General features: G+C 41.9%; 1 protein-coding gene, 1 long non-coding RNA gene and 1 pseudogene across 3 annotated transcripts in view; 2 read left to right on the top strand and 1 right to left on the bottom strand.

The window, feature by feature from the left end:
• Nucleotides 1-23929, bottom strand: part of LOC117977762 (uncharacterized) — a 177410-nt gene that overhangs the window by 63142 nt on the left and 90339 nt on the right. For both annotated transcript variants that reach the window (XR_008622710.1, XR_008622711.1), the window contains one exon: nucleotides 21839-21965. This is a non-coding gene — a long non-coding RNA (uncharacterized LOC117977762). The remainder of the gene's footprint in view (nucleotides 1-21838; nucleotides 21966-23929) is intronic.
• The window catches only part of MTMR8 (myotubularin related protein 8), a 134851-nt gene that overhangs the window by 70184 nt on the left and 40738 nt on the right, over nucleotides 1-23929 (top strand). The window lies entirely within an intron of this gene.
• Nucleotides 11611-22492, top strand: LOC103785829 (importin subunit alpha-3-like; annotated as a pseudogene).

Genomic DNA, 23929 nt, shown 5'->3' with positions numbered 1-23929 from the left:
GCAGTGAAGCCATCAAGTCCTGGGCTTTTCTTTGATGCGAGATTTTTATTACTGCTTTGATTTCATTACTCACTATTGGTCTGTTCAGATTTTCTATTTCTTCATTCTTTAATCTTGGAAGGTTGTATATGACCAGGAATTTATCCATTTTTTATAGGTTATCTGGGTTTTCTGGCATAGAATTGTTCCTGATACTGTCTTGTGATGCTTTTTATTTCTGTAGCATCAGTTGTAGTGTCTCTTTTTTTGGTATCTAATTTTACTTGAGTCTTCTCTGTTTTTTCTTAGGCCAGCTAAAGGCATCTCAATTTTGTTTATCTTTTCAAAAAAACAACTCTTTGTTTCATTGATCTATTTTATTTTAAACCTCTCTTTTTTTTTTTTTTTTTTGGTGAGCAACAAGGCTGTTTATTTCACCTGGGTGCAGGCGGGCTGAGTCCGAAAAGAGAGTCAGCAAAGGGAGATAGGGGTAGGGCCGTTTTATAAGATTTGGGCTTCTTTTCTTTCCTTTTCTTTTTTTGAGACAGGGTCCTGCTCTGTCACCCAGGCTGCAGTGCAATGCCACAATCATGGTTGACTGCAGCCTTGACCTCCTGTGCTCAGGTGATCCTCCTGCCTCAGCTCCCTGAGTATCTGGGACTACAGGTGCATGCCACCACATCTGGCTAGTTGTTTAATTTCTTTGTAGAGATGGGGGTCTCACTATGTTGCCCAGGCTGGTCTTGAACTCCTGGCCTCAAGCAGTCCTCCCTCTTGGCCTCCCAAAGTGCTGGGATTACAAGTGTGAGCCACCAAGTCCATCCTCTTTCTTCTCTTCTCTTTTCTTTATTTTCTTTCTTTCTTGAGATAGGATCTCACTCTGTTTACCAAGCTGCAGTACAGTAATGCAATCATAGCTCATTGTAGCCTCAAACTCCTGAGCTCACATGATCCTCCTGTTTCAGCCTCCCAAGTGGCTAGGACTACTGGTACATGCAACCACACCTGGCTAATCTTAATTTTTTGTAGAGATGAGGTCTTGCTTTGTTGCCCAGGCTGGTGGAAACTCCTGGCTTCAAGTGATCCTCCCACTTTGGCCTCCCCAAAAGTGCTGGGATTATAGGCATAAGCTACTGTGCCTGGGCACTTTCATTTATTTCTACTCTTTATTATTTCTTTCCTTTTACTAGTTTTAGGTTTACTTGGGTTTTAAAATGTTTAATTCCTTTGGTGCATTGTTATGTTTTTATTTGTGATCTTTCTTCTTTTTCAATGTAGACATTTATTGCTATAAGATTTCCTTTTAGAACTGCATTAGCTGTGTCCCAAGGATTTTGGTATGCTGTATTTCCATTTTCATTTCTCTCAAGAAATTTTTAGACTTCCTTTTAATTTCTTCATTGACCTGTTGGTCATATAAGAGCATGTTGTTTAATTTCCATGTGTATTTGTGAATTTTCAGAAGTTCCTGTTGTTACTGATTTCTAGTTTTATACCATTGTGGTAAAAAAAATATACTGGAAATGATTTTGGTTTTCTTAAATTTGTTAAGGCTTGTTCTACAGGCTACCATATGATCTGTCCTAGAGAAAGTTTCATGTTCTGTTGAGAAGACTGTTTATTCTGCAGCTGTTTGGTCGAATATGCTGTAAATGTTTGCTAGGTCCATTTGATTTAGTGTGTCATTTAAATGTGATGTTTCTTTATTTTCTGTCTGGATGATCTGTCCATTGCTGAGAGTGGCATGCTGAAGTCTCCTTATATTATTTTATTGCAGTCTATTCCCTTAGATCTATAATAATTGCTTCATTTATTTGGGTACTCTGGTGTTAGGTGTATACATATTAAAATTTTTCGTATCATCTTGTGGAAATGACTCCTTTTCATTATATAATGAACTTCTTTTCTCTTTTTATAGTTTTTGCCTTAAAGCCTATTTTATCTGTTATGATTATAGCTACTCCTGCTCTCTCTTGGTTTCCATTTGCATGGAATATCATTTTCCATCTCTTCACTTTCAGTGTACGTGTCACTCTGAGCAAGTACCCCCTGGAATTGGTATGCCTGGCTGGTAAGTATGTAGGCAGCAGAAGTCTGCCAGTTTGGGGCAGGGCTCCATGGAAGCAACATGTCTGGCTGGTATGCCATTGTCACACGGGGGCCAAATCACCAACTTGGGGCAGGGGCACCTGGAAGCAACATGCCTGGCTAGTGAGCGCACAGGGTTGCACATGGACAGTGAACCTGGCTGGTGAGTGTGCTGACTGTGCACATCACTGGGCAGTACTCAATTTCTTTACTTGGCAAGATTACCTATTCCTCTAGGGACAGAGTACCACTTGCCTTTGTGCTGGAGCAGTGGACTTAGGCTCTGAGAGGCTAGGGTTGGTTGCTGCAGTCACCTGAATGTGCAAGACAGAGCCCTTCCTAGGCAGCTTGTTCTCAGAGGATAGAGTGCTGTAACAGCTTGGCTGGGGAATGGTGCACCACCACCAAGGTGGTGTAATGGCAGTGCAGCTTCAGCAATGAAAAGATGCAGTTATTGCTGGCTCTTGGAGCAGGATACATGCTAGCTGTGGCTCTGTTTTCAAGATGGCACTGTATAGCTGCAGCCTGGGTTTTGGTGAGGGAAAGGTGTACAGTGAGTAATTAAATTGAAACCATAATAGAAAGTCTCCAATCAAAGAAAAGCCCAGGACTTAATGGCCTCACTGCTGAATTCTACCAAACATTTAAAGAACAAATACCAATTCTTCTCAAACTAGTCAACAAAATTGAAGGGAGACAATACATCCAAACTCATTCTATAAAAACAGCATACTCTAATACAAAAACCAGAGAAGGACATAACAGTAAAAGGAATATCCCTGGCCAATACCCCTGATGAACACGAATGCAAAAATCCTCAACAAAATACAAGCAAACAGGGCCTTGTCATGGTGGCTCACACCTGTAATCCCATTACTTTGGGAGGCTAACGTGGAGGATCACTTGATCCCAGGAGTTTGAGACCAGTCTGGGCAACATAGTGAGACCTTGTCTCTACAAAAAAAAAATCAAAAAATGAGGCAGGAGAATGACTGAAGCCTAGGAGATCAAGGTTGCAGTGAGGCATGGTTGCACCACTGCACTCCCACCTGGGTCACAGAGCAAGACCCTGCCTCAAAAAAAAAAAAAACAAAAATACTAACAAACAGAATTCGACAGCACGTTAAAAACATAATTCACTATGATGAAGTGGAATTCATCCCAAGGATACAAGAATGGCTCAACATATGCAAATCAATAAATGTGATACAGAATGCTAGTGGAATGAAGGACTAAACCCTATGATCATTTCAACAGATGAAGAAAAAGTATTTGACAAAATTTAACATCTCTTCATGATAAAAACTTAACGAATTATGTATGGAAAGTATGTACCTCAATACAATAAAGACCACATATGACAAACCCACAGGTAATACTATATTCATCAGGGAAAAGTTTAAAGCTTTCCTACTTGGAGTTTATTGAGCTTTGTAGATATGTAGATTAATGTCTTTCATCAAATTTGTGACATACTCTATCATTATGTCTTGGAATATTCTTTCCGCTCCTTTCTATCACTCCTATCCTTTTAGGACTCTCTCTGTGCACTTATTGGTCTGCTTACTAATCTTCTACAGGCCCCTGAGGCTCTTTTCATCATTTTTCTTTCTTTTTGTCTTACAGACAGGGTAACCCCAATGGACCTATCTTCAAGTTCATTAATTCATTCTTTTACCTGCTGAAATCTGTTGTTTAACTGTTCTAGTGAGTTTTTCATTTCAATTATTGTACTTTTCATATCCAAAATTTCTGTTTTGTTTTGTTTTTATTATTTCTGTCTCTTTATTGATGCTGTCTATTTGGTGAGATACTATTCTCCAGGTTTCCCTTAGTTATTTTTCTATGGTTTCCTTTAGCCGTTTGAGCATATTTAAAACAGTTGATTTAAATTTGTTGACTAGCAAGTCTAATATCTGGGTTTCCTCATAAACAGTTTCTATTAATTGTTTTTCCTATGAATGGGGCATACGTTTTTGTTTTTTTTCTGAATGCCTCATAATTTTTTGTTGTTGTTGTTGAAAACTGGGTAGTTTCAATATTATAATGTGGTAGAAATCAGATTTTTACCTCTCTCTAGGATTTTTTGTTGCTACTTGTTGTGGGTTGTAATTGTTAGTTTAGTAGCTTTTCTAAATTATGTTTGTAAAGGTTGTGTTATTTGCCACATGTAGTCAGTGAATTCTCTGTCAGTTAGCTTAGTTCTCAGATAGTGATTTCGCAGAGATTTCCTTAAATTCCAGAAAAATAACAATAGTTCTCCTAGTCTTTGCAGATTGGCTTTTTGTTGGTGTATTATCTTCAATGCTTAGCTGGGCCACTTATATCTTAGCCATGTCCTGCTTCTGTAGAGCTTAAAAGTAAGCCACAGGTGAAAGCTTAGGGTCTTCTCACATATTTTCTGAGAATAGGTCTGACCCTCAGCATGTATCTGACCTCCTACATTCCCTGATATTTGCAGGAGCTTTCCAGAGCATTTTTTTTCTCATGTATCTGCTTCCCCAGCCTTTTCCTTCCCAGGCTTTTTATTCTGTCTGCTGCTTGCTCCATCTATTATCCCTTGCCTCAGTTGGCTGTGGCTAGTACATTTACCTTTAAGTGCTTTCAACAAATATTATGAAAAAGGCCACTCTAGCTCTGAGAAAGTTCCAAGGTGGGCAAAATAAAGTCAAGGTCCTGAGCCCATACCTTAGGGAGCTACCAGGCAGGCCAAAATATATAACCATAGTTTTCTGAGATGAAGATGTATATTGCTTCCCTTGCAGCAGCGAGCCACATCAGTAATGTAGACTACCATCTCCAAGGCCACCACTAAGCTGGGGAATAGGGGATGGCAGAGACGGAAGTCAGCATGTTGTATCACCCTCTTACCAAAATTTAGTAGTCTCTTAAGTCTCAGGATACAAAATCAATGTGCAAAAATCACAAGCATTCTTGTACACCAATAGCAGATAAACAGAGAGCCAAATCATGAGTGAACTCTCATTCACAGTTGCTTCAAAGAGAATAAAATACCTAGGAATCCAACTTACAAGGGATGTGAAGGAACTCTTCAAGGAGAACTACAAACCACTGCTCAACGAAATAAAAGAGGATACAAACAAATGGAAGAACATTCCATGCTCATGGATAGCAAGAATCAATATCGTGAAAATAGCCATACTGCCCAAGGTAATTTATAGATTCAATGTCATCCCCATCAAGCTACCAATAAGTTACTTCACAGAATTGGAAAAAACTACTTTAAAGTTCATATGGAACCAAAAAAGAGCCCGCATCGCCGAGTCAATCCCAAGCCAAAAGAACAAAGCTGGAGGCATCACGCTACCTGACTTCAAACTATACTACAAGGCTACAGTAACCAAAACAGCATGATACTGCTACCAAAACAGAGATATAGACCAATGGAACAGAACAGAGCCCTCAGAAATAATGCCACATATCTACAACTATCTGATTTTTGACAAACCTGACAAAAACAAGCAATGGGGAAAGGATTGCCTATTTACTAAATGGTGCTGGGAAAACTGGCTAGCCATATGTAGAAAGCTGAAACTGGATCCCTTCCTTACACCTTATACAAAAATTAATTCAAAATGGATTAAAGACTTAAATGTTAGACCTAAAACCATAAAAACCCTAGAAGAAAACCTAGGCAATACCATTCAGGACATAGGCATGGGCAAGGACTTCATATCTAAAACACCAAGTGCAATGTCAACAAAAGCCAAAATTGACAAATGGGATCTAATTAAACTAAAGAGCTTCTGCACATCAGAAGAAACTACCATCAGAGTGAACAGGCAACATACAGAATGGGAGAAAATTTTTGCAATCTACTCATCTGACAAAGTAGTCTCTTTTTTTAACTAAGCATTTCCCTGGTTTTTGTAGTTGGTGTAAGTTTATTTAAATTAGATTCTAGAATTTGAAAATGTTTATTCTTATAGTTTCTTCCTGCTTAGTTATTGCTTTCATGGAGGTACGGAGTTCCCTACTCCACCATTTTTGGTGATATCACCAACGATAGGTATTTTTCATTGCCACCAATTATTCTTTTTAGCTTTGAGTATTTCAAATGGGAACTTCTCAGTGAAGCGAAGGTAGTTTACATGTACTTATTGACAACTGTAGTGCCAGAAATTCTGCATTTCCTTAAGATATAAAAACCAGATTTAGGCTGGGCGTGGTGGCTAACGCCTGTAATCCCAGCACTTTGGAAGGCCAAGGCGGGTGGATCACCTGAGGTCAGGAGTTCGGGACCAGCCTGACCAGTATGGTGAAATCCCGTCTCTACTAAAAATACAAAAATAACCCCAGCTACTTGGGAGGCTGAGACTGGAGAATTGCTTGAACCCTGGAGGTGGAGGTTGCAGTAAGCCAAGATTGCGCCACTGCACTCCAGCCTGGGCGACAGAGGGAGACTCCATCTCAAAAAAAAAAAAACAAAAAACCAAACCAAACCAAACCAAACAAAACAAACCAGTTTTAGGGGAAGATGGAGTCAACATATTTTTCCTACTCCCCCCACTAAGTAAAACTAAAGCCCATGGACATTATGAAACAAATATTAACCCATCATGAAAAATTCAGAGTAGAAGGCAGATTGACTAGGGTCCACAGGACCTAAGGAACAACATGATTGTGAGTTTCATGGGTTTTCTTTTTGCCTCATATAACCCAGACTTGGAGCTGAAGAAGCTGGCAACCCATAAATAACATGGGAACAGAAAAAAAGCCACAAATAGAAGCCATCTCTTTCTAGCCAAAGGACCAGAAAAGAGCCTAGTAACACAGAAAACTTGAGAAAATAACTGCTCTATGTCAAATACTACAGAAAACACTATGGCTCTACTTAGCCAGAAAAGGCCATGTCAGGAGTCTAGATTTCTGGCCTCATCAAGCTATCACAAAATACCCAAATGGCCCCCTGCCAGGGTGGTGTCAGAAAAAGCCAAGTGGGGAGTTGGAATTTAAATCCCTAAAAGACACTTCTGTTCCTGAGGTGTCAGTGGAGACCATATGGAAAGTCTGGACTTCCACTAAGTGGTAATAAGGTAACTCTTCCCCTCCCCACTTGGATATGATCAGAGGAAGCCTAGTGGAGAGTCTGGACTTTCACCTAGCATTAATGTGGCCATGCCCTGTGTTGTCATTGGAGGTCACATGGGGAAAAGCAATGAGCCACTTTTATCCAATGCAGCTAGGGTGTTATTAGCATAGACCGAATGGGGGGCCTGAATCCCCACTTCTACCCAGTAGTACTATGGGGCACCTCCCCAACTCAAGTGTCAGTGGAAACTAAATGGAGAACCTTGACTTACATTCCCACCTGGCAATAATGAGGAGGCACTCCTCCTTCTTTATTATCCCCTGCCAAAACAGTTTTATAGTAAGCCTGCTAAAACAGCAGATCTAAATGCAATCCAGAGTCTCTTCACAAAATTACCTAAATATTTAGGTTTTAGTTGAAAATCAGCCATCAGACCAAGAACAAGGAAACTAACAACTGAAAAAAGGCAGTCAATGGATGCCATCATTACGATGCCTCAAGAAACAATTGCAAACATGATTGAAACAAATGAAAAAAGTCTCAGCAAAGAAATTCAAGATATAAAGGAGAACCAAATGAAAATTATTCACATGAATAATATAGAAATGAAGAAAACTAAATGGATCAGCTCAACAGCAGAGTGGAAGGGAAAGAGGAAAGAATACATGAGCTTGAGATATAAAAATAGAAAGTACCCAGTCTGGGAGAAAACTGACTGAAAAAAATAAATAAACAGAGTCACAGGGGTCTGTGGGACAATAATGAAAGTTCTAACACTCGTATAATTGGAAACTTGGAAGGAAAGAGGAAAGATGGAAAACCTCAAAAAGCACTCAAATAAATAATGGCTGATAATATTCCAGTATGGCAAAAGGCTTATACGTATAGATTCGAGAAGCTGAGTGAACATCAAACAGGATAAACCCCAAATAAAGTTACATGAAAATACATCATAGCAAAATTTGTGAAAACTAAAATATTCTTTTTTTTTTTTTTTTTTTTTTTTGAGACAGTCTCGCTCTGTCATCCAGTCTGGAGTGCAGTGGCATGATCTCGGCTCACTGCAACCTCTGTCTCCCAAGTTCAAGTGATCCTCCCACCTCAGCCTCCCGAGTAGCTGGGACTACAGGCACACATCACCACGCCTGGCTAACTTTTTGTCTTTTTAGTACAGACGGGATTTTGCTATGTTGGCCAGGCTGGTCTCGAACTCCTCACCTCAAGTGATCCACCTTCCTTGACCTCCCAAAGTGCTATGATTACAGCCATGAGCCACTGCACCTGGCCTAAAAAACTATTGAAAGCAGCAGGAGAGAAATTACACCTTACTTATAGGGGAAAAACAGTTTAAATGACAGTGGATTTCTCATCAGAAATCATGGAAGCCAGAAGGAAGTTGCACATTTTTAAGTGCCAAAAAAATATATCAATGTGAAATCTTATAAATGGTGAAAATAGTCTTTTTTTGAGACTGGGCCTCGCTCTGTCACCCAGGCTGGTGTGCATTGGTGCAATCATGGCTCACTGCAGCCTTGACCTCCCAGGCTCAAATGATCCTCCTGCCTCAGCCTCCTGAGTAGCTGGGACAACAGGCATGCACCAATCATGTCCACCTAATTTTTGATTTTCTGCAGAGTTGGGGTTTTGCCACATTCTCCAGGCTGGTCTTGAACTCCTGAGCTTAAGTGATTTGCCCACCTTGGGCTCCCAAAGTACTGGTATTACAGGTGTGAGCCACTGCATCTGGCCCAAAAATATTCTTTAGGAATGAAGGAGAAATGATGATATTCTCAGATGAAATAAAACGTGTTTGTCACCAGCAGACCTACCTTAAAAGGAAGACTTAAGGAAGTTCTCTAAAGAGAATGGCAATGATAAAAGAAGGAATCTTGGAACATCAGAAAAGAAGAAAGAAGAATGGAAAGAATAGAAATATGTATAAATACAATAGACTTTTCATCTCCTCTTGAATTGTCTCAAATGTATGACAGTGGAAGCAAAAATTATAACGCTATCCGATATGATTCTAAATGTATAGAGAGGAAATGTTTAAGATAATTATATTATAAATAGGGGAGGGAAAAGGGATGTAAAAGGAAGGAGGATTTGTAGACTTCATTCAAACTTATAAAATGCTGACACCACTACACGATGATACACGGACACACAGAGAGAGTATGTATAGGCACACATATAATATACTGCCTAGAGAAACCACTGAAAGACCTATACAAGGAGATACACTCAAAAACACTTTAGATTAATCAAAATGAAATTGTAAAAAAGTAACCCACAGGAAGGCATGACAAGAAAACAGAAATGACAGATTGAACAAACAAAAACAATAACATGGGGAATTAAGCTCTAACATATATAATTATCTTAAATGTAAATGATCTTAATACACCAATTAAATGAAAAAAATTAGCAGAGTGGATAAAAAATATATGCTGTCTACAAGAATTGCACTTCAATTATAATGAAATAGACAAGTTGAAAGTAAAAAAAAAAGATGGAAAGAGAAGCATTATGAAAACATAAATGGAAGCAGCAGAGGCCATATCACATAGTATCAGATTAAATAGACTTCAGAAGAAATTTATTTGGGCAAGATGGCTGATGACACAGCCAGGTGGAACAGCTGCCACCAAGGGAACTGGGACAACTGGTGCACTCCTGGAAGATCTTCAGGGGGAAGGCACTGAGAGTGGGCAGAGGGAAGGCACTGAGAGTAGGCAGAGGGAAGACACAGAAGCTGGGCTGAAGTTGGAGGAAGCTGGGGACCCTGCACGGGGCCACCATGCCTGGGACTTGTTACTGGCTCCTAACAACAATGAGGGAATGGGTGAGTTGAACTGGCAAGGAGCAACCCTCTCTTGCCATGGGCCTCTGGAATCCTGGCAGGAGAAGACCCCCAGACCATGATGGACACTTGAGTTGGCAGGGAGAGCAGTTTAGAGAAGTGTTAGGGGCAGCATGCCAGCCAGTTGTGGAGCACAGAGGGCTTGGTGCAGGAACATCTGTATTGGAGCAGAGCCAGGGATGCCCATCCCCCTAACTCCACTTGCTCTCATAGTAGACTTTAGTCTTAGGGGAACTAGTGGGCCTGAACTCTGCAGGGTGGTCTTGCCCATCACTCAGGCCAGTCTGATCTGTGCACCCCTTGGTCTTCTGGCCTCTCTTAGGGCCCCAGCCTGGCCACATTAGTTTGCAGTGCAGTCTCGGTACCCTGGGGGTCTGCATCATAGCTTCTGAGCTGGTGGACTGCACCTGACTGCTGATGAGCTATAGCAGGGTGGCCCCTGAGGTCACGTACCACCCCACCCACTCGATACCCACAATACAGCTTCCTGTGGGCCCAGGGCCACTTCCCACATTGCCTTGACCACACATGTGTACATGGGGCCAATCTTGCCTTCTTCCCTGCCTGGCCAGCACATATATGCACTGAACCATGCTGTGCCACTGTTCACTACAACCCTCTACCCTCCACCGCTGCTGTACCGCCATTGCAGTTGGAGCCTTGGCAGGCACAAAGCCAGGCAGTTCTGCCCCTGCAAGTGAAACTAGGCACAGAGACTAGCAGACCCTCCCCTGCCCTGAGCCTGCATAAACATGCACAGAGGGTGGACACAGTCCTGCACCCACCAGTGCACTACCCCCATGCTAACACCACTAGCAGGACCACACACACAGTCACCAGTCAGGCCTCTGCCCTCCTGAGCCTCCACCGCCACTACTGTGAATGCCTGCATGGAGGCAGGCATGCTGGCACCTCCTAGCACCCTGCTGCAGCAAACAAGCATGCACCCCGCTGTGCTGCCACTGCCACCACTGCTGACACATGCAAACAAAGATGAATCCCACTACCATCACCCTATGAAACACTTTAGCTGTTACCACTCATTAGAGTGTAGTGACCAGCGGTCTGTGAGCACCTCGGCCCTTCTAGCACAGCAGGTTCATAATTTCAAGGAGCCAAAGAACAAAGCAGAGGCTTGATAGCAGTCATCCAGAGTTAGCACATGCAGTTCTGGAGTCCTGAGCTGAGGCTTGGCCTCCTAAAATCTTCCAGAAATGAACCCAGTCAACTGAACCCACCTTTTGCCACAATCAAACCCCAAGGTCCTCAAATAGAATAAAATTTAAAAAAATCCAAAGGACAGTGACTTCAAAGATTGAAGAAACATCAGCTGATAAAAATGAGAACCAGTGCAAGAACTATGACAGCTTGAAAAGCCAGAGTGTCTTCTTTCCTCCAAATGACAGTACTAGTTCTTCAACAAGGGTTCTTAACCAGGCTAAGATGGCTGAAATCACAGAACTAGAATGCAGAATATGGAAAGAAATGAAGATAATTGCTCCATCTTTTCAGTCTTCTGGATTCAAGACACAACAATATTGAAATTAGGCCAACTAATAACCATGCAATGGCCTTTAAGTGTTCAAGTGAAACGAAGAGTCACATGTTTCTCACTTTAAATCAAAAGTTAGAAATCATTAAGCTTAGCAAGGAAGACACGTCAAAAGCTGAGAAAGGACAAAAGCTAGGGCTCTTGCACCAAACAGCCCAAGTTGTGACTGTGAAGGAAAAGTTCTTGAAGGAAATTAAAAGTGCTACTCTAGTGAAAACACAAACGATAAGAAAGCAAAACAGTCCTATTGTTGATAAAAGTTCCTAACTGTCTTCAATTCTTTGAAGGCTGAGAAAAGTGAGGAAGCTGCAGGAGAAAAGTTGGAAGCTACCTGAGCTTGGTTCATGAGCTTTACAGAAAGGAGTCATCTCCATAACACAAAAGTGCAAGGTGAAGCAACAAGTACTGATGTAGAAGCTGCACAAGTTATCTAGAAGATCTAGCTAAGATAATTGGTGAAGATGGCCACACTGAAGGACAGATTTTTCAATATAGATGAAGCAGCTTTCTATTGGAAGAAGCTGCTACCTAGTACTTTCATAATTAGAAAGAAGAAGTCAGTGTCTGGCTTCAAATTTCCAAAGGACAGCCTAACTTTTGTTAGGGGTTAATGCAGCTGGTGACATTCAGATGAAGCCAGTGCTCATTTATCATTCCAAAAATCCTAGGGCCCTTAACAATTATAATAAATCTATTCTGCCTGTGCTCTATAAATAGAACAAAAAAGCCTAGATGATAGCATGTCTGCTCACAGCATGGTTTACTAAATATTTTAAGGTCACTGTTGAGGTGCACTGTACAGAAGAAAAGGTTTCTTTCAGAGTATTACTGCTCAATAACAGTACACCAAGTAATCTAGGAGCTCTTATGGAGATCTGCATGCAGATGAATGTTTTCATGGCCGCTAACATAATATCCATTCTGCAGCCCATGGATCAAGTAGTAACTTTGACTTTCAGGTCTTATTATTTAGGAAATACACTTTGTATGGCCATAGCTGCCATAGATTGTAATTGCTCCAATGGACATGGGCCAAGTAAATAAATTTCTGGGAACGATTCACTATTTTAGATGCCATTAAGAATATTCATGATTTTGGGCTGAGACAATGGGGTTTTCTAAATATACAATCATGTCATGTGCAAACAGGGACAATTTGACTTCCTCTTTTCCTAATTGAATATCCTTTATTTCTTTCTCTTGCCTGATTGCCCTGGCCAGAACTTCCAACACTATGTTGAATGGGAGTGGTGAGAGAGGGCATCCATGTCTTGTGCCGGTTTTCAAAGGGAATGCTCCTTAAGCTGATAAGCAACTTCAGCAAAGTCTCAGGATGCAAAATCAATGTGCAGAAATCACAAGGATTCCTATACACCAATAACAAACAAACAGAGAGCCAAATCATGAGTGAATTCCCATTCAGAATTGCTACAAAGAGAATAAAATACCTAGGAATCCAGCTTACAAGGGATGTGAAGGACCTCTTCAAGAACAACTAAAAACCACTGCTCAACGAAATAAAAGAGGAACAAACAAATGAAATAACATTCCATGCTCATGGGTAGGAAGAATCAATATAGTGAAAATGGCCATACTGCCCAAGGTAATTTATAGATTCAATGCTATCCCCATCAGGCTACCAATGACTTCCTTCACAGAATTGGAAAAAAAAACTGCTTTAAAGTTCATATGGAACCAAAAAAGAGCCTGCATTGCCAAGACAATCCTAAGCAAAAAGAACAAAGCTGGAGGCATCACGCTACCTGACTTCAAACTATTCTACAAGGCTACAGTAACCAAAACAGCATCGTGCTGGTACCAAAGCAGATATATAAACCAATGGAACCAAACTGAGCCCTCAGAAATAACACCACACATCTAGAACCATCTGATCTTTGACAAACCTGCCAAAAAAAAAAAAAAAAAGCAATGGGGAAAGGATTCCCTATTTAATAAATGGTGCTGGGAAAACTGGCTAGCCATATGTAGAAAGCTGAAACTGGATCCCTTCCTTACACCTTATACAAAAATTAATTCAAAATGGATTAAAGACTTAAATGTTAGACCTAAAACCATAAAAACCCTAGAAGAAAACCTAGGCAATACTATTCAGGACATAGGCATAGGCAAGGACTTCATGACTAAAACACCAAAAGCAATGGCAATAAAAGCCAAAATAGACAAATGGGATCTAATTAAACTAAAGGGCTTCTGCACTGCAAAAGAAACTATCATCAGAGTGAACAGGCAACCTACAGAATGGGAGAAAATTTTTGCAATCTACCCATCTGACAAAGGGCTAATATCCAGAATCTACAAATAATTTAAACAAATTTACAAGAAAAAAACAATCCCATCAAAAAGTGGGCAAAGCATGTGAACAGACACTTCTCAAAAGAAGACATTTATGCAGCCAACAGACATGAAAAAATTCTCGTCATCACTGGTCATCAGAGAAATGCAAATCAAAACCACAGTGAGATACCATCTCACACCAATTAGAATGGCGAACATTAAAAAGTCAGGATACAACAGATGCTGGGGAGGATGTTGAGAAATAGGAATGCTTTTACACTGTTGGTGGGAGTGTAAATTGGTTCAACCATTGTGGAAGACAGTGCGGTGATTCCTCAAGGATCTAGAACTAGAAATACCATTTGACCCAGCAATCCCATTACTGGGTATATACCGAAAGGATTATGTCCCTCTCCCTCTCCCTCTCCCTCTCCCTCTCCCCACGGTCTCCCTCTCATGCGGAGCCGAAGCTGGACTGTACTGCTGCCATCTCAGCTCACTGCAACCTCCCTGCCTGACTCTCCTGCCTCAGCCTAACAAGTGCCTGCGAGTGCAGGCACGCGCCGCCATGCCTGACTGGTTTTGGTGGAGACGGGGTTTCGCTGTGTTGGCCGGGCCGGTCTCCAGCCCCTAACCGCGAGTGATCCGCCAGCCTCGGCCTCCCGAGGTGCCAGGATTGCAGACGGAGTCTCGTTCACTCAGTGCTCAATGGTGCCCAGGCTGGAGTGCAGTGGCGTGATCTCGGCTCGCTACAACCTCCACCTCCCAGCCGCCTGCCTTGGCCTCCCAAAGTGCCGAGATTGCAGCATCTGCCCGGCCGCCACCCCGTCTGGGAAGTGAGGAGTGTCTCTGCCTGGCCGCCCATTGTCTGGGAAGTGAGGAGTGTCTCTGCCTGGCCGCCCATTGTCTGGGATGTGAGGAGCCCCTCTGCCTGGCTGCCCAGTCTGGAAAGTGAGGAGCATCTCCGCCCGGCCGCCATCCCATCTAGGAAGTGAGGAGCGCCTCTTCCCAGCCGCCATCACATCTAGGAAGTGAGGAGCGTCTCTGCCCGGCCGCCCATCGTCTGAGATGTGGGGAGCGCCTCTGCCCCGCCGCCCCATCTGGGATGTGAGGAGCGCCTCTGCCCGGCCGCGACCCCGTCTGGGAGGTGAGGAGCGTCTCTGCCCGGCCACCCCGTCTGAGAAGTGAGGAGACCCTCTGCCTGGCAACCACCCCGTTTGAGAAGTGAGGAGCCCCTCCGCCCGGCAGCCGCCCCGTCTGAGAAGTGAGGAGCCTCTCCGCCGGGCAGCCACCCCATCTGGGAACTGAGGAGCGTCTCCGCCCGGCAGCCACCCCATCCGGGAGGGAGGTGGGGGGGTCAGCCCCCCGCCCGGCCAGCTGCCCCGTCCGGGAGGTGAGGGGCGCCTCTGCCCGGCCGCCCCTACTGGGAAGTGAGGAGCCCCTCTGCCCGGCCAGCCGCCCCGTCCGGGAGGGAGGTGGGGGGATCAGCCCCCCAACCCGGCCAGCCACGCTGTCCAGGAGGGAGGTGGGGGGGTCAGCCCCCTGCCCAGCCAGCCGCCCCGTCTGGGAGGTGAGGGGCCCCTCTGCCCGGCCGCCCCTACTGGGAAGTGAGGAGCCCCTCTGCCCGGCCAGCCGCCCCGTCCGTGAGGGAGGTGGGGTGTCAGCCCCCCGCCCGGCCAGCTGCCCCGTCTGGGAGGGAGGTGGGGGGGTCAGCCCCCCGCCCGGCCAGCCGCCCCGTCCGGGAGGTGAGGGGCGCCTCTGCCCGGCCGCCCCTACTGGGAAGTGAGGAGCCCCTCTGCCCGGCCAGCCACCCCGTCCGGGAGGGAGGTGGGGGGATCAGCCCCCCCGCCCGGCCAGCCGCCCTGTCCGGGAGGGAGGTGGGGGGTCAGCCCCCCGCCCGGCCGCCCCATCTGGGAGGTGAGGGGCCCCTCTGCCCGGCCGCCCCTACTGGGAAGTGAGTAGCCCCTCTGCCCGGCCAGCCGCCCCGTCCGGGAGGGAGGTGGGGGGGTCAGCCCCCCACCCGGCCAGCCGCCCCATCCGGGAGGGAGGTGGGGGGGTCAGCCCCCCGCCCGGCCAGCCACCCCGTCCGGGAGGTGAGGGGCGCCTCTGCCCGGCCGCCCCTTCTGGGAAGTGAGGAGCCCCTCTGCCCGGCCACCACCCCGTCTGGGAGGTGTGCCCAACAGCTCATTGAGAACGGGCCAGGATGACAGTGGCGGCTTTGTGGAATAGAAAGGCGGGAAAGGTGGGGAAAAGATTGAGAAATCGGATGATTGCCATGTCTGTGTAGAAAGAAGTAGACATGGGAGACTTTTCATTTTGTTCTGTACTAAGAAAAATTCTTCTGCCATGGGATCCTGTTGATCTGTGACCTTACCCCCAACCCTGTGCTCTCTGAAACATGTGCTGTGTCCACTCAGGGTTAAATGGATTAAGGGCGGTGCAAGATGTGCTTTGTTAAACAGGTGCTTGAAGGCAGCATGCTCGTTAAGAGTCATCACCACTCCCTAATCTCAAGTAACCAGGGACACAAACACTGCGGAAGGCCGCAGGGTCCTCTGCCTAGGAAAACCAGAGACCTTTGTTCACTTGTTTATCTGCTGACCTTCCCTCCACTATTGTCCCATGACCCTGCCAAATCCCCCTCTGTGAGAAACACCCAAGAATTATCAATAAAAAAAAATTAAAAAAAAAAAAAGGATTATAAATCATGCTACTATAAAGACACATGCACACGTATGTATATTGTGGCACTATTCACAATAGCAAAGACTTGGAACCAGCCCAAATGTTTATCAATGATAGACTGGATTAAGGAAATGTGGCACATATACACCATGGAATACTATGCAGCCATAATAAAGGATGAGTTTATGTCCTTTGCAGGGACATGGATGAAGCTGGAAACTGTCGTTCTCAGCAAACTATCACAAAGACAGAAAACCAAATACCGCATGTTGTCACTCATAGGTGGGAATTGAACAATGAGAACACTTGGACACAGGGTAAGGAACATCACACACTGGGGCCTGTTGGGGGGTGAGGGGCTAGGGGATGGATAGCATTAGGAGAAATACCTTATGTAAATGACGAGTTGATGGGTGCAGCAAACCAACATGACACATGTATACCTATGTATCAAACCTGCACATTGTGCACTTGTACCCTAAAACTTAAAGTATAATTTTTCTAAAAAAAAGAATATTCATGATTTATGGGAGGAAGTCAGAATATCAACATTAACAGAAGTTTAGAAAGAGTTGATGCCAACTCTCATGGATGATTTTGATGAGTTCAAGACTTCAGTGGAGGATATAACGGCAGATATGGTGAAATACCAAGAGAAATATAAATAGAAGTGGTTCCTGAAGATGTGACTGAATTGCTGCAATCTCATGATAAAACTTGAATGGATGAGGAGTTGCTTCTTATGGATGAGCAAAGAAAGTGATTTATTTGATGGAATTTACTGCTAGTAAAGATGCTGTGAACATTGTTGAAATGATAGCAAAGGATTTATAATATTATATAAACTTAGTTGAAAAAGCAGTGTCACGGTTTCAGAGGATCGTCTCCAGTTTTCAAGGAAGTTCTGCTGTGGGTAAAATGCCTGAAATAGCATCACATGCTACAGAGGAATCTTTCATGAAAGGATGAGTACATCGATGTGGCACACTTCATTGTTGTCATATTTTAAGACATTACCACAGCCACTCCAACCTTCAACCACCAGTACCCTGAGCAGTCAGCAGCCATCAACATCGAGGCAAGACTTCCCACCAGCAAAAAGATTACTACCTGCTGAAAGCTCAAACGATTGCTGGCATTTTTTAGTAATAAAGTATTTTTAATTAAGATATATACAGTTTTTAGATGTAATGTTGTTGCATACTTAATAGACTACAGTATATTGTAAACATAATCACATGCCAAAAAATTGTGTGACTGGCTTTATTGTGATACTCACTTTACTGTGACAATTGCTTTATTGCAGTGGCCTGGAACTGAACCTATATTATCTCCAAGGTTTGACAGTAATTTAATTCATAATTTGTGACTTCAAAATCTTAACTAGTATTGGAAGTCCTAGCCATAGAATTAAGGCAAGAAAAATAAATGAAAGACCTACAGATTGGAAAGGAAGAAATAAAACTGTCTCTATTTGCAGATGACATGATTGTTTATGTAGAAAAAATCCCAACGAATCTAGAAAACCAGAGAACAACTCTTTTTTTTGCATTTACAAGTTTAATATAATATACACAAATCAATTGCTTTCCAACATACTAGCAATGAACAAGTGGAATTTCAGATTAAAAACACAATACCATTTACATTAGCACACAAAAAATGACATACTTAGCTATAAATCTAACGAAATATATGCAAGATCAACACAAGGAAAACTATAAAAATCTGATGAAATAAATCAAAGAACTAAATAAATGAAGAGATATTCTATGCTCATGGATAGAAAGATTCAATATTGCCAATCTGTCAGTTCTTCCCAACTTTATAGATCCAATAAAATCTCAATCAAAATCTTAGCAAGTTACTTTGTGAATACTGACAGGCTGATTGTAAAGTTTATATAGAGACACCAAAGACTCAGAATAGCCAACACAATATTGAATCAGAATAACAAAGTTGGAGAACTGAAACTACCTGACTTTAACACTTACTGCAAAGCTACAATAATTAAGACAGGGTGTTATTGGAAACAAACAAACAACAAGTACAAATAGATCAATGGAACAGAATGGAGAGCCCAGAAATTGACCCACAGAAATATAATCAACTCAGCTTTGACAAAGGAACAAAGACAATTCAACAGAGAAAGGAAAGTCTTTTTAACCAATGGTGCCAGAACAACTCAACATCCACATATTAAAAAAGAAAAAATTGAATCTAGACACAGAGCTTACACACTCCACAAAATTTAACTCAATATAGGTTATATAACAAAACATAAAACACAAAACTATCTGTATACGCCATGCCACGTATACAGCACATGACGTTTATAGAAATGGTATTATTAATCATTATGTAGAAATAGTTTATAGACTGGAATCAAATGAAAATATTGTTTATAAAATTGGAAAATAAAAAATTAGGAAATATTGTCAGAAAAATATAGGTATAACTATAATAGATGATACTATATTCTGAATTATAAATAGGAAAGCCAAAAAACTAAAAAATAAAGAAATCATAAAAAGTATTATGCCCTGTCAGCTGGGCACAGTGGCTCATGCCTGTAATCCCAGCACTTTGGGAGGCCGAGTCCAGTGGATCATGAGGTCAGGAGATCGAGACCCTCCTGGCTAACACAGTGAAACCCCGTCTCTACTAAAAATACAAAAAAAAAAAAAAATTAGCCAGCCGCGGTGGTGGGCACCTGTAGTCCCAGCTGCTCTGGAGGCTGAGACAGGAGAATGGCGTGAGACTCTGTCTCAAAAAATAAAATAAAAAAAAAAAGTATTATGCCTCGTCAAAAGTTTTTTTGAATTCTTAGCTAATTCTCTTTTTATTATTATTATTATTATTATTATTATACTTTAAGTTTTAGGGCACATGTGCACAATGTGCAGGTTTGTTACATATGTATACATGTGCCATGTTGGTGTGCTGCACCCATCAACATAGGTGACTTCAACACAATCATAGGACACAATATCAACATACATAAATCACTTGTGCTTCATATACTAGCAATGAACATACAGATATTGAAATAAAAAATATATCATTCACAATCATTCAAATAAATACGTAAATGCAAATGTAGCAAAACATGTATAAGATCTGCTCACAACTAGAAAATGCTGATAGAGAAATTAAAGATCTAAATGAATGGAGAGGCACATTGCATGTTCGTGGATTGTCAAAATCAACACAGTAAAAATGTCAGCCCTTCCCAAATTGGTATGCAATTACAATACATTTCCTATGAAAATCGCAGGCAGATTTTTTTTGGAGATGTAGTCAACATTATTCTAAAATGTGTATGTAAAGTCAGCGGAGGTAGAATAGCTAAGACAATTTGACAAAGAAGTATAAGGTGGGAGGAACCATTATACTCAATTTCAAGACATTTATATGGCTATGGTAATCAAGTCTGTGCGGCAGTGGTAGAGGGATAGATACAAAACTCAATAGAAGAGAATAGAGAACCCAAAAGCCAACCTGCAAAGATACGCCTAAATTATTACAGAAGTAATTAAATGGGGGAAGGATAGTCTTTTCAACAAATGATGCTGAGCAATCCATTGCCCTCTCTGCTCAAAATTAACCTTCACCTACACCTCATACTTTATACAAAATGGATCATAAATTTAAATGTAAAATGCTCAAACTATAAATCTTTTAGAAGAAAACTTAGAAAAATTTCAGGTAAGTCACTTGATACTAAAAGTATGATTCATAAAAGGAAAAGTTGATATATTAGACCTCAATAAAATTAAAAACTTTTCCTCTACAGAAGCTACAGAGCTACAGACTGGGAGAAAATACTACAAATAACATATCCAGTAACAAACTAGTATCTAGAATATATCAAGAACTCTTAACACGTAATAGTAAAAACAAGCCTAGTTAAAAATAGGCAAAAGACATAAACATTTCACTGAAGAAAATATAACAGATGGAAAATAAGCACATGAAAAGGTGTGCAGAGATTGAGGCCATCTCACTCTCAGCATGCATTACATTCCGCCACCGTTGCTGCCATTCCGCTCCCGTAGTTGTCTCCACCTGATCTGCTCTCATGCTGGGGTTGAGGAAGGGAGTTGTACAGGGAGAGGAGAAGGCCTCAGCTGAGGCAGTTGAGGAGGAGGAAGGAAGCAGTGGCACAGCCGGCATAGCAGCACAGGCAGCCTGGTTCCTGGGAGTGTCGGTGTGGCATGGTGGTTGGGGCAGATCCTGTGGGGTCTGGGTAGGGGAAGGAGTCATCAGCTCGTTCATAGTGGACAATGAAAAACTAGACAGCCAATGGCTCAAGAATTTTGAGAACAAAGTCCACAACTTGGGGATTATGAGAAGACAGCAAAATGAAGTTGTAGTTGAATTAAGGAAGAATAAAAGAGATGAACATCTCTTAAAGAGAAGGAACGTACTGAATGAAGATACCTGTGAAGAATGATACAAATGATGATTATGGAGTGTAAAATACCTCTCTAGTAGCTATTATTCAAAATGCTTCAAGTGATAACTAAGAAATTCAATTAAATGCAGTTTGGGCTGCTAGGAAGCTTTGTCCAGTGATTGAAGTCTACCAATTTATAAAAATAAAATCTGGAATACTGCCTGTTCTAGTCTATTGTCTTGAAAGAGATGACAATGCTTTACAGTTAGAAGCTGCATGGGCTTTGACAAACACTGCATCTAGAACCTCTGAACAAGCTCAAACAGTAGTTCAGTCCAATGCTGTGCCACATTTCCTGAGGCTCCTCCATTCACTTCATCAGAATGTTTGTGAGCAAGCAGTGTGGGCATTGAGAACTATCATAGGTGATGGTTCTCCCGATGTAGAGATTATGTCATAAGTCTTGGAGTTGTGAAACCTTTATTTTACTTCAAAACATTTTTTTTTCTGTGATAGGGGCTCACCCAGGCTGGAATGCAGTGGCGCAAACACAGCTAACTGCACCCTCAACCTCTGGAGCTCAAGAAATCATCCTGCCTTAGCCTCCCGAGTAGCTGGAACCACAAGTGCATGCCACCACACCCAGCTAAATGTTTAAATTGTTTGTAGAGACAGGGTCTCACCATGTTGCCTAGGCTGGTCTCTAACTCCTGGACTCAAGAATCCTCCTGCCTCAGCCTCCCAAAGTGCTAGCATTCCAAGTGTGAGCCACCATGCCCAGCCTGGGTTATGGCCAATTTATGTCACCACAAAGACCCACCACCACCAATGGAAACCATACAGGAAATGCTTTCAGCTCTTTGTGTTCTAATTCATCATACATTTGTAAATATATTAGTAGATACAGACTGGGCCCTCTCTTACCTTACTGGTGCTGGCAATGAACAAATACAGATGGTAATAGACTCTGGAATAGTTCCTTATTAGGTTCCTCTGCTCAGCCGCCGGGTGGTTCAGACTGCTGCACCTCAAGCTGTGAGCAACATGGCTACTGGAATTGAAGAGCAAACAGAAGTAGTTGTGAATTATGATGCTCTTTCATACTTGCGGGCAATCCTGACACATCCCAAAGAGAAAATTAATAAAGAGGCAGTATGGTTTCTCTGTAACATCACTGCAGGTAATCAGCTGCAGATACAGGCAGTAATTGATGCCAATATTGTACCAAGAATAATAAACCTTTTGGATAAGGGGGATATTGGCACTCAGAAGCTGACTGTAAAAGATGCACAAGTTGTACAAGTAGTACTGGATGAATTAAGTAATATATTAAAAATGGCTAAAAATGACGCAGAATCCATAGCCAATCTTATAGAAAAATGTGGAGGACTGGAGAAAATTGAACAACTTCAAAATCATAAAAATGGAGACATCTACAAATTAGCCTATGAGATGATTGCTCAGTTCTCTTCAAATGATATTGATGAAGATCTTAGCCTTGATCCAGAGGCAATTCAAGGTGGAACATTTGGTTTCAATTTATCTGCCAGTATACCAATAGAACAGTTCCAGTTTTAGAACAGTATTGTGGAAGTTAGGTACAATTTATATACATACATACATACGTATATATATATATATGTATATACATATATGTGTGTATATGTGTATATATATATGTATGTATGTATATATATATATATATATATGAAGGTTTGATCCATCAAGCTTAGCTCATGGGATCTGCTTCTGCATTAAATTGGGAAAGAAAATGTGAAGATTTCATTTGGAATCACAGAAAATGCCCAAATGTGGTCAAGATGGTGAATGGGTATGAGTGAGAATGAGTGGCAAAATGTAATGAAAACTTTACATGAATGCTTATTTAGGCTGTTCATAGTAAAAAGGGCTACAGGTCACAGATCTTCAGTGCCTGAGAAAGAACATTGACTTACTCTATATAAACTGAGGGGAAAGTGTAGTACTATTATCTTCAAGGCTTGTAAGCGTAAAAGAGAATTGGATGCCCACATAAGTAAAAGGAAAATGAGCCTAGGCCTTGCTATGAAGCAGTGTCCAAATGGAAAATGTTGAATGAATGTCTGGCTCAGTGATGGACAGTCAGTATCATCTTTAAAATCTAGGGCTCTCATTCATGAATTAGACTCCTAGTCCTGGAGTGACTATGTACAGGAGTGTGGTAGTGGTGCTGTATGTGAACACATGCAAGCTTGATTTGCCTTCAGGTGGCTGATAGCCTAGTAAATCATCAAAATGAGATCCTGAGTGTTAATGTACACTGGACATAAAAACAAATACTGGATCAGCAGCAGACATTTGTTTACTCTGCAACTTATGTTTTCTATTTCCCCTTACCCCTTTTCCTCCCTGCCCCTGTAAGTTTTTATTTACCTAGTATGGCTTTCTTTTTAGTTGACTCTCAAGTCAGAAAACATTTCAGGAAGGTTTCCTTGTGCATTTGCACTGAATGAATGTTTGATGCTATGAATGTCTTTCCTTATCAAAGCTAATTTGTGTAGATTTTTGCATGAAAAAAATCATAACTTTTTCTCAAAACAGACTGTGCTGCAGTACACAAGTTGCCATAATAGTATAAAACAGTAAAATGTGCTTAAAAGGCCATGCTTTTCACTTTCAGAGAGAACATAAAGATCTTTGCATGAGGTAAATTTACAGCATAGTTCATTTTCAGATTTTGTTGGCTCCTGTAGAGAAGAAGAAGAAAAAAGTTTCAGTTGTGTTAGAATACCATGCTGTATTTAAATGTTACTTGTTTTCAAACTTTGTTTTATATGAAAATGATGTGGAAACTTCTAAAATGGAATTTGGCACATATGTACTGCTTCGTAAAGACTGATAAAGTAGTTTTTATAAATTGAATAATACCTCAGTTTTGAGGTTATGTACAGTAAATGTGATGTAATTTATACAGTAAGAACTCTTTATAAGGTGGCTCATTTTAGGAAATCATGTGCCTTCCCCTTTGAGCACAAG

Source organism: Pan paniscus, chromosome X, assembly GCF_029289425.2.
Source record: "Pan paniscus chromosome X, NHGRI_mPanPan1-v2.0_pri, whole genome shotgun sequence".
In the NCBI taxonomy this organism is placed as follows: domain Eukaryota; kingdom Metazoa; phylum Chordata; class Mammalia; order Primates; family Hominidae; genus Pan; species Pan paniscus.
The sequence above is the reverse complement of the archived record's forward strand: the minus strand, read 5'-3'. Positions and strand labels throughout refer to the sequence as shown.